General features: G+C 39.3%; 1 long non-coding RNA gene across 2 annotated transcripts in view; it reads right to left on the bottom strand.

The window, feature by feature from the left end:
* Positions 1 to 13,529, bottom strand: part of LOC127389461 (uncharacterized) — a 75,932-nt gene extending 62,403 nt beyond the window's left edge. For both annotated transcript variants that reach the window (XR_007890641.1, XR_007890642.1), the window contains exons 1-2: positions 13,385 to 13,529; positions 4,954 to 5,073 (exon numbers count right to left, since the gene is read on the bottom strand). This is a non-coding gene — a long non-coding RNA (uncharacterized LOC127389461). The remainder of the gene's footprint in view (positions 1 to 4,953; positions 5,074 to 13,384) is intronic.

The raw sequence follows: 13,529 nt of genomic DNA, 5'->3' as shown, positions 1-13,529 counted from the left end.
ATTTCTAATCCATGAATGAAAGACTAAAAGTTTCAGGATTTATTAAATAAAATTCAATTCACCTTGAAAAAAAGAAAAAAAAAAAACTACAGCAGAGGCTTGACCTACACAAAACAGGCAAAAGGCCCTGTAGTTTGATGCTTCTGTAAAAACAACACAAAAACCCCTAAAAATTTGTCTGCAGCTGAAGCCTGAATGTATTTGGAGCACAGAATGAAGTCTTTTCCAACCAAAATGATTCTGTGATTCTCTCGAGTAGGGGTAGCTAAGCCATCCTTAGCATAAAATTAGTATATGTATTCCTGAAACAAGCAGTGAGGACAAACCCTGATTCCTACAAAAACTTTTTCGGACCACAAAGGAATGGATCTTCCAAGTCTGTGAGTGATTTTATGCAGATTGCTGACGCTTTGCCCCTACACAAGATTCTTCTATTGCTAACTCTTTAGCAGAAACTTCTGTACTTACATTTGAAGAAAAGTGAGTTTATACCTCAATCCTCAAAACTTTTCCTATATACATTTCATTCTCTGATGCCACTGTAGATCACCACACAGGCTGGATACACTAGACACAGTTTTCAAACAACTTACTGTTTTTAAAGTCTTCATGATTAATATTGTAATCCTCACAAAATTGTATTCATCTCAAAGCATCATTCAAGATAGTTTCCAGCCCTTGGTCCCACTCCTAGATTTATCACTCTGCCAGTCCTGGAGGCTCCTGCCTCTTCTCTTCCCCTTCTTAGCTGCCCAGCATGTACATGATCTTGGAGAAAATCAGCTCTTTGTCCCATAGCTGAGATAACAGCAGCAGTTCTTTGCAAGCAGATGGAGATGCTGCAAAGCCATCCCCCAAGGATCCACAAAGGAAGCATGGCTGAACTCATAAGCACATAGGGCCAAAAAAAGGCCAGACCCCCTCTCCTTCCCAAGATTATGGCTCAACACATCTTGCTTTATAAACAGAAAGTACTTTTTGCTAAGAATATCCCAATATTCAGATAGAAATTACCACATGCAAAGCAATGAGATGCTGTTTAATACACCTCAAGTAGATGATGCTTACCCTAATATGTTGGCAGGGTGAAAACTAAGAGAAGAGAGATGAAGATGAACCAGGGGGAGAAGCTGATGTTATTTTCACTTACTGCAGCTAATTGATTCTGAGTGTGGCCAAAGATATGACTTTAAAGGTTTCTGAACAAAAGAATTGATGGTTTAGGAAAATACAATGAAAAAGGGAACTAACATTGAGATAGGAATGGGAGGACAACAGCCTATGATATAGAGGCTGGGTGAGAGGAGAATGTAGAAGAAACCTGACAAGAGACAGCACAGGAAGAAAAAAAAAAATATATCTCAAGAGCTTAAAGCATGTTAACCACTTATTTAAAATATAGCTTTGTCTCCAGTCTCTCAAGGGCTGACTGTTTTTTCTAAAGCTTAACAGAATTTCAATTCTAAAAGAAATACCATAAGGAAACAAATAGATGTTCCATCTAGAGTGAGCTCTCAAAGATCATAATTCAGTGAAGGTAAAGTAGAGAGGAAACATGATCTTGCAGTTACATTTATATTGGTTCTTTTTTTTTGGGGGGGGAACCAACATCAAAACACTTTCCTTTATAATTCAAAAACTTAGAAAGGTGATTTGGTTGTAGAGTTGGGTCATGCTATTTCCTGCTGTTCCCACTTGGGATAATTACTAATATTGTTACCGAGAGAAAGAGAACAAACACATCACACAATTCATGCTAGCAAATACTAATGCAAAAAAGAAGAAAAACAGACTGGGTCAAAATTGCAGCCTGAATGCATTTGTTTCTATCCATAATAGTGATTACTATTATGGCAACACCCTATATTGAGGATATAAAAACAAAATCCTCTCCCAAGAAATGACTCAATGTCCTCATTCTCAACTATCTGTGAGATTCCTTGGAAAGAATTTGAGATCCTCAATGCACAACTCTATTTCATCCCAAAAATCAGTCGGACTTCTCAGAGCCCCAGGGAAGTGCTTCATCACAATCTCTCACCTGTCACAGCACCTCATGATCACCACTGCAGCTTCACAGCAGAGCAAACATCCCTCAGTTTCAGGCTAGGATGCCAATGTTTCTCAGCATCTTCACTGATAATGTCATAGACAGACATTTCAGAACATTAAAAGACAAGTAAAATGAACTGTGGTTCTGAGCCAACACCCACTGCGCTCTATTGGAAAGCTCCCATCTACTGTCTTTTCTTCAGGGTCCGTCTTTTTGCACTCTTTTCAAGGATTATCCAGAAATACAGAGATACAGGACTAAGTGCTACCTTGTTTATCACTCACTCTTTTTTTTTTTTTTTTCATTTTATATAACTTCAGTTATATTAATCAGAAAGAGCAGTTTAGAAAAAGTTATACCACCACCTTTAACTGCCTATAAAATAGAAAGCCCATGACTCATACCTTTCAAGCTGAAGTTTTGCTCTTTAGAGCAGAGTGAGTCTCCTGTCTTCCTAGTTCAGTCTTCAGATACCACCTTAATCCAGATCAGCCACTGAGTCTTCAGGTCAAGAATCAGAGAGAAATACAGAAATGCAGTAGAGCCTGACCTCTGCTACACTGAGGCTGAGAACCCCTCTCTGCTTAAAGTGATTCTTCCAGGTTTTTGAAAAGATACACAAAATGCTGCAAAATCTCCTACAACACTTATTCAGAAAAGTGCCTTCATTCCAAATACAGTTCTTGGGATATATCACTAGAAATAAAAAGTTTTCTTAGGCTTGGCCCGTCTGCTGATGTTTTATTTGCACAGACCCAGGGTTCAGACCATGGCTCCAATCACGCCCAAATGGCCTCCATCACTTGACATTTACTTCATCTAGTGCATGGCACCTACTGCCCCACTGGAGAAGTTAAACTTAAAACTTTAAACCAAAAAAAAGTGGTTGGCTCTCAATTTGGGCATAAAGTGTAACACGTGGGAGCCAAGCGGATTACGCTGCATCTGCACAGAGTGAATAGCTGAAAGGCTTTCTAGCCTGAAAGTTCTCGAATGAGGTAGGTAGTTCAAAGGAATGTGCAGTAGCTATTGAATCTGCCCCATATCCAGCCAAGATGCAAGTCCAAGCTTTGGCAGAAATCTGAAAGGAGACAATGCAGAGGGGAAGACAGCACATGCGAGAGTTTTCCCCTGTAACTTCTGGTTGTTGTTTTTTTAAACCAGAGCAGAAAATGCAGAAGGGGGAAAAAATATTTTTGAGAGCAGGATTGTGCCTGCAAACATCACAGGAGGAAAGAGAGGACATGAAGGCACTGAGCAAGAAAGCGGATTGGGGGAAGAAACTGAATTTAGGGAAAAAAGAGGGAGATAAATGGGTAGACAGTGGAATTTGAGGGAAGCAGTGTCAGAGAATAGATAAACATTGTACAACTAATATTAAGGGCTTCTTGTACCCTCTCTCCATATGAAAAGAGGGATCCAAGTGTCTTTCTCCAAACGAGACAGCTCCTGAGGAGATCATGGCTGGAATCAGGGCATGAGAAAAACCTGGCCACTTTGGGGTTTTTGTATCTTTTCCCATCATTACTTCTGGGCCAGGCCACTGGTGTGGTCTTTGAATTTGAGCTCAGAAAAACAAGTAAATATATAATACATGTCAGGCATCCATGTGACTTAGCAGAGAAAGATTTATTCTATTTTTCTTTATTTTAGGAAGCATTTTAGATGCTGACATAAACAAAAAAGCAAATTAATATACCTTCTGAATTTGCCTCAGAAATATTGCATTTGTCAGCTGAAATTTACTTTCCAGGCTTGCTCTTATCTGCCAGACTGACAGTTGAGCACCCAGAGGACCCTTTATTGTCTTGAGTAAATAATTACTCTATAGCTTAATTTCAAGGTAGGAAGTTGAGTTAGTTTCTTCCAATATACCACCTTCAATGTAGAAACATACTTACAAGGTTACAAATTCAAAGCAAAATGGATTTCCCAAAATTACCCCAGAATAAATTCCACCTAATATTCTTTCACTCAAGCAAGATGCCATGTGGCTCCTAGGCTTCAGAGGAAACACACAGCTGAAGGCACAAACACAGCATATCATGTGCTCCACAAACAGCATTCCCATCTCCCTCTGATTATAGTATCCAGTATCCTATTGCTCAAAACTGTCTTATGCACTTAGACTCTTCAAGCATATCATTCCTTGAAGGTGGACAATAATTCACATTTTAGCCTACATTGACTTCAGTGACTTTCCATCAGACAAGTTATCTGTTTTCCCAGGTTTGATGTACCCTTCCAAGTACCCTGAAGTTAAGGGTGTTCAAGTTTGTTTGCTGTTGAAATTGCCAAAAATAAATAAAATTTTAATTTTTTTTTTTAAAGTCAAAGAGAAAACCTCAGCTGCAGTCATGCTTTTATTCATTACTGAATTTTTTTTTACTCAAATACATGGGCCAAATTCTGCAAAACAAAACATCTTTTTGGCCATCTCTTCAAATTACAGAACCCTCTGTCAGCTGCAGCAATTGAAAATGCAACTGAGAATAGAGCTGTTTTAAGGCCAGCCAAGTTGATATTTCATGTAATCTTTCACAGTGATGAGATCATATTCTACTACCAAGCTAACACTGTAATCAAGACAAGTCCCTGTTTTAGAGGGGCCATGACCGACACGTTCCTTCCTTCTGCCTTAAAGGCACAAACCTGCTGCTGCAACAATCATATGTCCACTGTTTTTCCATAGTTTCTTCAGATTTTAGGGGGGGGAGGGGGGGGGGAAAAAGCCATTACATATAAAAATAGAAGAATGAGCTAATTTAATTAAAACATCCTTGAAATCCCAGGTCAGGTTTTTACTTGTGTAAATTTAGCTCATTTCCACAGTGGCCCAGACCCTGCTTAACTCTGCACATTGCTGCCTCAACACACAGAAAAGGCTTTCCAAGTGCTACCTTATTGCTTGCTGGATGGGGCTCTTCTCAGGCAGCCTCTAGAGAACTTGCACTGCAGATCTTTGTACCTTCTTTGTGAGTGCTCCAGCCAGGTTCGCCCAAGTATATTTAGTCCTCAATCTGCAAAAAGGCAAATGTGTTTGTAATTACCAGAGGCCTTAGTTTACTGTATATAAATCAGGGAAAGGGAAAGATACTGTTAAATGAAGACAGCTATCAAAGGAATTATTTTGCTTCCAATTAGGTTCATCAGGAAAAAGCCTTTTCAATAACTGGTTTCCGTTGGATCTAACTAGATGCTCTCATTTGTTTTGCAGGGGTCCAAAGATTAGCCCTTCATTAGGGCAAAGTTAAGTGAAATGGCTAATTTAAAACTCATTCCCCTACTCCATAGATTTTTGTCTTCCTTTTAACTGAGATGATTTGCTGGTAGGTGATTTATCTTCCCTGACAAGCTGCTGTTTAGCTTCTGATCACTTTGTAAAGTGCACACACACTCAAACCCAAAAGATTTCAAGAGAATTTTGTGACATGGAAACAAGTAAAAATGGCAGCTTCATAATGGTGTTGATTTTTCTAAGATATTCTCCTGCCACAGTAATTAGATAGCTAGGTTCTGTTACAAACTCTTCCTTCATTTTACTTTTTTTCTAGTCTGTTTTATATTTCAGACATAACATTTACAACCAAGAAAGCACTCAGATCCAACAGGCAGAGTCAGTATTTGACAAGGCAGACAGAATTCCAAAAAGCTCTTAAGGAGCACTCTGGAAACTCACATAGGTGGACTAGACACAAAACAAAACTTTCCTTTCAAAAAGTATTAAATCAAAGCATTGTTAAAAGTACCCTTTTTAAGGATAAATAGAAAACACTCTCACCTTTTGTGATCCTTAATATAACCTTTTCTTACTTGAGTGAGCATTATTTTGTGCAAACTATGTTTCAGAAGTCTTCACTAGGGAAGAAAGCAACTACTTCCACAATCATATATGAAGGAAGAGAAAAGCTACCCTGCCCTAATTAAATTCTGATAGAAGAATTACTTCCACCCTCTCAGACTTGTCCCATCTGATGGTACTAATTCACTTCCTGGCTCAAATGGCTAAAGCCTAGCTGCTTTGGTGAACCACTCCTTCATTAACTCTGCAGGGGCAGTAGCAGTGGACAGACAGTTGTAAGAAAGATCTTTCTTCAGGATGTAAAGTTCTTGGGCATCATTCTAGGTAAACCATGCTGTTATTCATTGCATTAATCAACAGCCAGTGCTATTCACTTACTCTCACTACACAATATGGCCCTTAAGAGCACATGATCACAGATTTCTTCTCTGAACTATGATACTGAGAGGGTCTCCATTACCCAAAGGAAAGCTGAGTAGAAACATGCTGATGTTGTTTTGCAGCCCTGTGCTATTTGATTAAATCCCCATTTGTTGTGTTCTTTTGCCACCCCTTTTCTCAAGGCTGTATCTATCACACAGCTGTTCCACATTGAGTTGGGGAATTCATGTGGAGACTCAGGAAAGCAATAGCTTGGCAATTCCAGCACTGCAAAGGCAGAGCTGAAATGCCTTTATGCAGCACCTGCTGAGGGGACCTTTTACTGCTTTCATAATATGGAACAGGAGTTTGGCCCCAAGGGGAGGATCTCACTATACACATGCAAAACCCCAAGTTCTGCCTCATTATAGTTATTGGCCTACCAATTAACTTGCTTCCTGTGAGAGCTGGGAGGAAGGCATTTTGTTCATTGAGATATTCAGGCTCTACAGTTTGTGAAGTTTCTTTTTACTTTAAGGACTATGTATTTCCCTAATTGGCGTTTGTCACTAGCCATTCAAAACACTTTTCCTAGGCCAGATGCTGCACAAAGCATCAGGCCCCACTTTTACAGATGGGTAAACCAAGGCACAGGACAGGACATCTCACCACATAATGTAGTGTGTCCATAACTCAGCCTGGTTCTCAGGACTCAAGACACTGTGTGCAGTCTGCCTCCACACAGCTTCTCCGACTGCAAAGATAACTATTTGTACGTGGTTTTAATCAGGAATGTCAGAAATACTCATTCCTGGAAATGTCCTGTTTAAGTATATATATGGGATGACCAGTCCTCTGTGAGTTTAATTTAGATAATTTAAAATGTCTTTCTGGTACGTGATTCAGAGTCATCATTGGCAATACCATCTGCAACAACAAGATATTCCATTTGCATTGACTGTAAGAGTGGAAAAAAAAACATTAACAAATGCAAAAATACCTGAAATAAAAGTTCTCCTCTAAATAAGCTGTGTAACGCTTGCGGACTACTTAATATAAGCAGCACCTATGATGTGGCACAAACCTACAAAGTGTTAAACTGTGCTACTGTAGTAAAACTGTCAGCCTTGATTATTTAAAAGGTGTCTACCTGTAGGCTTCGCTTTCATTCATTGTTATTAGTACATCCCACATGTCTGGTCAGGCTGGCCAGTGCTCCACTCTGTTCATATTACACTTGGCTCCTGCTCCTGATTTATCAGCCACAGGGACAAAAGTTTGGCTTACCCTTTCTGAACAACAAAGACTTATTCTTGATGGCATCCCTCTGCAGTCAAATAAAATTCATGTACACATTTCTCCACAAATCCTCACTAATGCCATAAACATACACTAGTGTTGCAGCCAAGACAATGACTGCTTGTGATAAATGATGGGTATCACACAAGTGCTGCAGTTGATTTTAACATATAATAGAGTTGACATTGCATGAGCTGTATTTTCCAAACTCACTTGTTCCTTCCTGCCCGCTACTTCAGCTCTGTCTGCAGGCCCCATCTGCAACTCCCATTTGAACTCAAGTCTAGCCCAGATTCATTCCATGCATCACTGAGAACAGGAATACTATCTAGTGAATCTCCACAACAGAGCTGAACAATTCATGCTGCCTTCACACTATGACAGAAAGAAGGTCTGTGCAATCTTTGTGTAATTCAGCATTAACATGCATGAAGCAGTATGGGCTAGATTCTAAGCTCATGGTCCCTGATGGACATAGGGAGTAAGATACTTTAATGGATTTACTCCAGAATCTGTCCTTTCACAACCACTAGACTAATTTTAAAGTTTAAGGGGAGCTTTGTCTGATTCAGAAACTTTTAGCGAGAGCTTTTTAAACCAAAACATGCTTTAAAATAAATACAGTCTAGATTATCTTTGATGTTAACCTGTAGCTGAGATTTGTATTGCTTACCAGATTAATTAGACCAGCCAAGAATTTTAATACCATTTTGCATGCCTCAGAGAGACAGAAAGATAAAGGTTTACTTTTCTATGAATGGGCCATTACTAACTGTGAAATTGCTTGCTGTTATCTAGAGCAAAGCTCCTTGTGGTCTAGCTGTATTTGTTCTGCATAATGAACAGAATGCCAGTGGTTTCCATCTACATACAGCTCTTCACTCAGGGCACTTTACAGATATGGCTGACTACCTTTACTAGTTAAAAATGGGGTTACCAGAGGCAAAGAAGATTAAGCGGTCAAAACCCAAGTCTGTGGCAGAGTCAAGAATAGAACTTATAGCTTCTAAACTATTCCCAAAGGCCTGTTTTAACCACTACACAGCACTATGCTAGCAGGGTGCAACCACAGGTCGAGCTCTGCGCCAAAGGGAGAGGCTGCCTACAGCATTCTCAGCTCTGCTGTAGCTGCGTGCGCACAGGCATGCTGTCAAGCACGAGTACATGCACATTTCCTTCCCATCCCCCAAATCTGCACTGAGCTTTTTTTTATGTGGCACGAGAGAATAAATGCCTGAGACATTATCTGCTCATTCCAAGAGTTCAGAGAATGTGTATGACATCATGGGCATGACTCCCCCTCTAATCACATTATATGCTGTTTAACTTAACACTGCTAAGCTTTGTCTGATAACATTGTAAATACCATTTTATTGTAAATTAGATTATACAAACCTCCTCAGAGTTTATGTCAGTTCTTGTGTGAGGTCCTTGTTCCCCCTCCTCTCTACAACCCCAAATTGAATCTTTTTGGTGTCTAAGCCAGGGCATTTCCACAGAAGGAAGCACAAGAAGAGAAGGCAGCTAAGCCGTTATCTAAGTCAGCACTGCAGATTGCAGTAAGTGGACAGAAGACCCCATACATCTGTTATTTTTCTCTTCCTCTCCTTGGAATAAAATCAATAGGTTTCGTTTTTCCCTTGAAGCTGGCTGAATTTCATTACAATCTTCCTGTGAGGTAGCACATACTTGAGATCTATCATTTCCCTCTATCAAGCCTAAGCTGAGTTATTCCAGTTGGTAGCCACTGTGTCCTTATCCTGGCCTTAAAGTTTCTGATTTGTTTACAAAGGAAGCTGCAGAACTATTATTTTCTTCTCATTTTTGCATTTTACTCTGTTTTCTCTAATAAAAGACCCAGACTCAGACTACACTAAACCATAACCCCAGCATCAGTAAGATCTTCAAAGAAATTCACACATGGATGTTTCCCAGTTTCTGAGAAGAATATTATAATTTTCACCTTTTGACCATTTCTTGCTAAGGGAATTATCTGAGAAGTTCCTAATCTTCTAGAAAACCTCAGCTGCAGGATTTCCCAACATCTATAGACCACTGCATGAGAAGGTGTTCTTCATCTTTATTCCCTTATTTTATTATGGCCATAAATATCCCATGCTACTAAAGCAGAGGTTTAAGAATCCAGACTTCTGAGGTCTCGTTTCAGATATGCTCAGTTCTGTGTTTCTGTCCTCACCACATTTAACATGGGGTCTCAGTGTCAACCTGAGTTCTGATTCCCATCCACAGGCAAAGCTCCAAGGCTGGTGATGCTTCAGGACAGAGCTATACCACCCAGGACCAGAACTACCAGCTCTCAACACCAAACAAGGCTTTGATTTTTGATGTTGCAACCTGCTGTCAGGAAGGATGTAGACCAAGCCTTCATGTCTTCCCCACCTTCCATGCTTAGGACTGATAAATCCTTTCACAATTAACTAAGAAAGAAAACATAAATGAAGCTCATCCTTCCTCAACACAAAAGAACCATACAATGACTGTGACTTTCACTTATAGGATCTCCAGATAAAAAAGCCTTTCCAGCCTGCTCACTCTGTGCTTGTTGGGCCCTACATACCCTTAGGGTAATTTCCCGCAAGACATGGTATTAAAGAATGCTGGCAGCTCACAAAGGGAATGCAGCACAATCCCAGTGACTACTCAGACCAAAACACAAGGGCTAGTGAGGTACCAGTTAACTGCACTGAAGACAGTTTCATGTCCTTGAGCGAATCACCTGCCTTTTGCATTCCTACATGTTCCCATCTGGAGAAAGGCATCAGCAATGTTATACAGACACAGTAAAGGAGGCTGTAAAATAGAGATTTTGAAATCTCACATGAATGCCAGTCTACCTGAACTGTGATTACTATATACTGCATTTGTGTAAGGTTAACGCTATAGAAACGGGGTTCTGTTAACTCCTGACTTCTCATGAAAGCTTTTAATGAAACTGGTGTTATGAGACTCAAGTAGCTGTCCTGGAAAGAAATACATCTTACCCTGAAGGAGGTTAGTGCACATCTCAGTGTGTGTCAATCAGATGCAAGCAAGATTGTACTCTCTGGAATATGTCCTTCCTATCCTTTGGCCACTTTCAGAATTCATATATATAAAAATACACCTTTACAGTGGTTTTCATAACCAACTAATTTCTAACTCCACAGACGTATAGTGATGAAGCAATATGATTTGTAGGGCAGTTGGTTGCTTGATCACAGAATTAATTACATACAAACAAAAACCATAAAATTAACATTTATCTAGTCAAGTATGCAAAGTACCTGGGTGCTTTTTTGACAGCAAGAAAATAATTCTGTATTTTGATTAACCAATTCATTAGAGAAAAGAACAAATCTAGTAAGAGAATTTATATATAGAAAAGAATAATTACAGATTAATTAGCAAATCAGGTTATTTACATTTTTAAACATGTTTGTGTCTCCTTCATCCAGTACTATATAAATGAACTTGAGTAATTTTACTCATGTGAAATATTAGCAGCTAAGCTGAAAAGCTTCAGCCATCAAAAAGCCAAAACTGTAGTCTTTTAGCATAATTATGGAAAGTTTTTAACATTTATTTTTTCCTTTTCTGTCCCTCTGTATTTTAGGATGTCCCACCTAATCACCTACTTCCACAATAATTTGGATTTCCTAACTCCATTTGACACACTAAAATATTTCAGTTTTGGTTCTCTAGTGAGAGAACTAGTGACATTTTCCTTAAAGTGAGATACAGAGAAGTACAGCTACTGGGCCAAAAATCCCAAAGCAACTTGACCACAGAAAAATACAGAACTCTGTGTCAATGTGTAAATCAGTGCCTCCCTCTGAACAGTTCACAGTACCAAGAGTTCACTGAAGTATTTAAAAAACTTTCCCAGGTGATAAGCAGATAACAAGAAAGCTTAGTGAATCTTAGAATCCATGTTTAATACAGAAACCTACAGTCTTTTTGCAAGGAGAATGAATTTAAGGCACAGATGAAAATAACAAAATGATATGAGGATTAACTGATAATCCCTACATGGGAAATTGCCAGACTACTAACTACGGTATGAAATCTATCTCATAAACAAGCCTTACTGCAAGAAGAATGAAAGAGAGAAAAAGTGACATAACTGGTGAAAAGAACATAACCAAGAGAAAGAGATGTTCAACGTCAGTGACGTAGGGAGCTCCCCAGTGGCCTCTGAATAGGGTCTGTGATGTGATCACTGCTGTTTCATATTGTATAAACCATCTGGAAATGCTGTAGGTATGTGGCTGATGATACAAAGCCATTCCAAAAAAATGAAACCTAAAATTTATTCACTGAGGGGGTGTTAAAATAGTAAATTTAATTCAAATTTCATAAATGAAAATTCAGGCATGAGGAAAAAGCCATTCTCACTGTGTTTTAAATCAGCTATTAACAGTCATGAAAGAAATCCTGGAGAAGCAGAGAGTTCTTCTCTGAAAGACACTCTTGGCACAGTGTCAGCAGTTGGGAAAAACTGTCCTGTTAGTAATGATTAGGAGGTGAATGAGAACAAAGCAGAAAATGACATTATTCCTTTGTACAAATCCATAGTATGCCCAGCTCTTCAACACTGAGCACAGTAATTGTGGAAATACAAAGCTACAGAAATGGCAGGAGCAACGGTGTACCAAAAGCCATGCAAGAGATGTTAGAAAGACTTAGATTAGGGAAAACTTAAGCAAGCCAGAGCCTCTCAACCTGGAAAACAAAGAGAATAATAACTATGTTCTAGACAAGCTGTTACAGCATGGAAAAGGTAAACAGCAATGATTATTTTAAAGTAGACTTAACAGAAAAAATAGGGCACCAACTCAAACTGGCAGGCAGCAAGTGGGTTCAAAAGCAAACAAAAGGAAGTTAATTTTCACACAATACCTAATGATGTTGTGGAACTCATTGCCACGGGATGTTATGGCAGCCAAAAATACAAGTGGGTTTCAGAAAAACGATTAGGCAATTTTATGGAAAAAGGTCCATCAAGGAATATCAAAAACAATCATACAGCTGCAGCCTCCAGCTCAGGAAGGTCTCTAAACCAGAAACCACTGGAAGCCAGGAGGGTTTACCAAAGGAAGTATCACTCTATGCTCATGCTGTTTTCCATACACAAGTTATTAGCCATTATCAAGAGGCAGGATATGGGGCTAGACAGACCTTTGCTGTGACTCTTTTTCATATTTGACCAACACTAACTGATGCAGATACAAACACATACCCCTCCACAGTCCCAGATAACTCTGTAAAAGGCTGCTTTGGTTAAAAGGTGCACACTTAGAAGAGTAACATAGCAAATGTATTATGTGTCACTTTACCCCATTTAAGAAGCCTTCCCCACTTCTCATTCAGCATCTACATTTGGAGATGTATTGCTGTAAATAATTTAGGTTGGGACTCAAACCTGTGGTTAACCATGCCAAGGGAAGGTGTAATTTTTCAGGGGGAATAAGTACCTGTAATTTTAAAATCAGAGACAACCAAGCCAACAAAGGTCAACAATGCTCTGATGTTTATTGCACATGCTTGTCCATAACTTGTTCTCCTAAGGACTAAAGATCTTAGTTACAGCAATTCTCCCAGAATGAGGGTCCTTGTGAGTCAGAGGTGAGCCAGAAAACTCTGCTTCCTACTTGTTAATCCATACTGGGATTACTAAAACAGGCAGATCCATGTTTGACACGGAAATAAACAATAACTGGAAAAGGTGGGTACCTCCTCTTTTGAAAATCACATAATTTATTTAGATACCTGATCCCAAGAACCAAGTAGGCTACTTTGAATCTCTACTCTTAGACCATTACCTTCATTCTGCCACCAGTTCTAAACTTGTCACAAAAATACATACTTACTTCTATACACTGACTGAAATTGTGTTGCCTCTTTCAAGTTGCCTTCCATTAGGAAACCTTCCACAAGACAGAGCAGTGAGATTCCTCAGGTCAAGGACTTTGTTTTGTTACACACTTCTTAACACAGTATCCAGCACAAACAGGG

The sequence above is a fragment of the Apus apus genome, chromosome 12 (assembly GCF_020740795.1).
Source record: "Apus apus isolate bApuApu2 chromosome 12, bApuApu2.pri.cur, whole genome shotgun sequence".
Classification (NCBI taxonomy): domain Eukaryota; kingdom Metazoa; phylum Chordata; class Aves; order Apodiformes; family Apodidae; genus Apus; species Apus apus.
The sequence above is the reverse complement of the archived record's forward strand: the minus strand, read 5'-3'. Positions and strand labels throughout refer to the sequence as shown.